The sequence below is a fragment of the Mastomys coucha genome, chromosome X, assembly GCF_008632895.1.
Source record: "Mastomys coucha isolate ucsf_1 chromosome X, UCSF_Mcou_1, whole genome shotgun sequence".
Taxonomy (NCBI): Eukaryota; Metazoa; Chordata; class Mammalia; order Rodentia; family Muridae; genus Mastomys; species Mastomys coucha.
Window position 1 is genome coordinate 100,657,359 of NC_045030.1, and position 3,110 is coordinate 100,660,468.

The following is a 3,110-nucleotide window of genomic DNA, read 5'->3' on the forward strand; positions in this document are numbered from 1 at the left end:
CTCCCGTCCCATTCCTTCCATTCCATTCTCTTCCCTTCCCTTCTCTGCCCCTCCCTTCCTGCTGTTGTCACTACTGATTCTATTTTCTAATGATCTAAAGCTTCTAGTTTAGTATTCAGTGTTAGGATTTTGAAAATACATTTTTTAAAAATAATTTTGTTTAACTTGGATTTATGTTAGATAAACTTGCTTAAAATTGAAAAATCCAATAAACTTATGTTTCTTTACTATGAAAATGGAGTGAAGTCTTTTTAGTCTAATGTATAGTTCCAAAATTTCCTATATATCTTGATGGATATTGAACATCTCACTGCCTGGTTTACTGTAGGATTATTGTGGGGATTCTCATTCCTCAATTAAGCAGCTGTTTCTAGCATGACAATTAAAAGGTGTGTTAGTTAGCTTTTTACTACTGTGACAAAACACTTGAGCAAATCAACTTAGAAGAGGATAAATTTATTTTGTCTCAAAATGTTAGAGGCTCAATCCGTAGTTTGCTGACTCCCTTGATTTTAGGTCTGTGGCAAAGAGAAAAGATTATGGCAGAAGTACATGGTAGGGGGATGCTACCTACCTCATGACAATCATGAAGCCGACAGGCCATAGACAAGTATACCCTTCAAGGGCATGCCCCCAAGTGACCTGCTTCCTTCAATTCTGTCCCACCTCCAACTTCCTCCAATAATGCCCTAAAATTATCAGTTGACCTTCAATGAATTAATGCAATGATTATGTTGGAACTATCATTATCCAGTCACTTCCCCAAACCTCATCAGCTAGGGAACACACATTCAACCCATGAGCCTTTTAGGGAAACACTTCAACACACTATAGCAAAGAGCTTCCAACACATTAGAAAGGGTTCTTTCTGATTGAAATGTTCACTAATGGTGGATTAAGTAGTGTCAAATAGCTAAGATGTTAAACTGTGTGCATCTATTAGGTAAGAATTATAAAACATTGTAATTAGGAAAATATGACATATATCCAAGCCAACCCTGCTAGAATCCCTCTTAAAGAATATGTAATGAATCTAGGATACTTAATATGGACTTTAAATTTTTACATCATAACCCAAGTACATGAAACATGAATGTAAACAAGGACACAATTGAGTAATTTTGATTGCAGATATATATTAAAATCTGGTAGGACCTTAAGAATATCATTTATAGATATAAATTATTGATCAAAACTGTTTATGTAAATGTTGAAGATTATATTAAACATGATGTGAGTTGAATAGTTCCATACTTTACTGTCACCTTAACTTGAAGCTAGTTAGCCTCCATGTCATTTCATAGATTGCTATAGGCTCAAGTGAAATATCTATGCAAATGCTATACAAGCTATAAAGTGATCTACAAAAGCTGAGTACAAAAAAATGTATAAGAGTTCATAAGCTTGGGAATTCTAAAGAAATGGAGGATTATAAGAGGCCTAGCATCCTTAGCATACCATATCAGTGGTTCTCAATCTATGAGGGGCTGCATATCAGATATCCTACGTATCAGATTTACATTACAATTCATAACAGTAGCAAAATCACAATTATGAAGTAGCAATGAAATAATTTTATGGCTCTGGTTCACTACAACATGAGGAACTATATTTACAGGTCACAATATTAGGAAAGTTCTGTTTCTTTTTCATTTATTTTATTATATGAATACACTGTAGCTGTCTTCAGACACACCAGAAGAGGGCATCAGATCCCATTACAGATGGTTGTGAGCCACCATGTGGTTGCTGGGAATTGAACTCAGGACCTTTGAAAGAGCAGTCAGTGCTCTTAACTGCTGAGCAATCTCTCCAGCACCCAGGAAAGTTCTGTTTCTAAGCCACTGTTCTAGAGCCTTTATGATTGTTAAGAGGCCTTGATATGAAGCTCTACTTAAATAATGTCTTAGTTTACTTTCTTCTGTGTGGATACATAAGATACTTAGATTTTCTAGGTCTTTTTTGTATGGTTCTTTCATCTTTCTAGCTACTTGACAAGCTACAAGTGACTAGGGATTACTTCTACCTCAGTATGGTAACTGGCTTCTACAAGTAGTTACTGAATGCTTTTATATTAAAGCAAACATGGCATAGGTCTGTATTAAAGCATACCTCTCTTTCGATGAAGAAGACTATTTGAAACATCATAAGATATAGACATTAGACAGTGCCTATAAAGCCACAGGAGTTTTATATAATGGAAAACAGTTGGGAACTTACTAAAAGAGTGGGAAGTTTTTATAAAAATAGTTCATGGGGAACTTTGAGATTATTTCCAGTTCTATTCTTATACTACGATAATAATGTTGTTCACAAATGGCATGACCAAAGGACAACACTGTACAATATTCACAATGTTCCTTTTTCACATTTAGGCATAAATGAAGAAATATATTACACTGTACGATATTATGCCATATTTACTATCTCCCTTAACTCCCCAGTTTGTATTGCTTCTCTGAGGAATAGCATGGGACAACTGACCTCTTATTGGCACAGTAAACATCTTGGATAACATTCCCATACTTCTGGGAGTTTTAGTATATTTTTCTAGTACATTGCCCATAACTAGACTTACTTTTTATTCCTGTTCCATAAAACCTATCAGATTGTAAATGAAAGATGCCATTGTAGAAATATTACATGTGTTTCAATTTTAAAGTAAATCATTAACCTTTAACACATTTTTAGTAAGAAAGTACAACACATTTTAATACTGTAGTTGTAAGTCATTGGAGCAGTAAACTGGACTTTGGTTTCTCATTTGAGAATTAGCATTCACATTGCAGGTTTGCCTCCTACTTCCCATGAAATCTTAAACATGTTTATTAATCTCTCAGCTTCACTTGCCATAAAATGCCAATAATGTTGATACTTCACTGGCTAACTGTGTAAATTAAATAAAATGTTTTTTAGAAGACCGATTTTCAAAAACCTGTAAAAATCTAAGTTCAGAATCCCTATATGTACCTGTCTATTTCTCTTTCATTGCCAGGTCTTTCCTTTGCTTCAGCCTTTAAATGCCTTTATTTCCTTCTGATCCCATATAAACTCTTGAGAATCATTTCCTTATAGATGATACACCCAATAGGCCTAAGTCACATTGGTTT

General features: G+C 34.5%; 1 pseudogene; it reads left to right on the top strand.

The window, feature by feature from the left end:
* Positions 1–3,110, top strand: part of LOC116090814 — a 6,268-nt pseudogene that overhangs the window by 1,582 nt on the left and 1,576 nt on the right.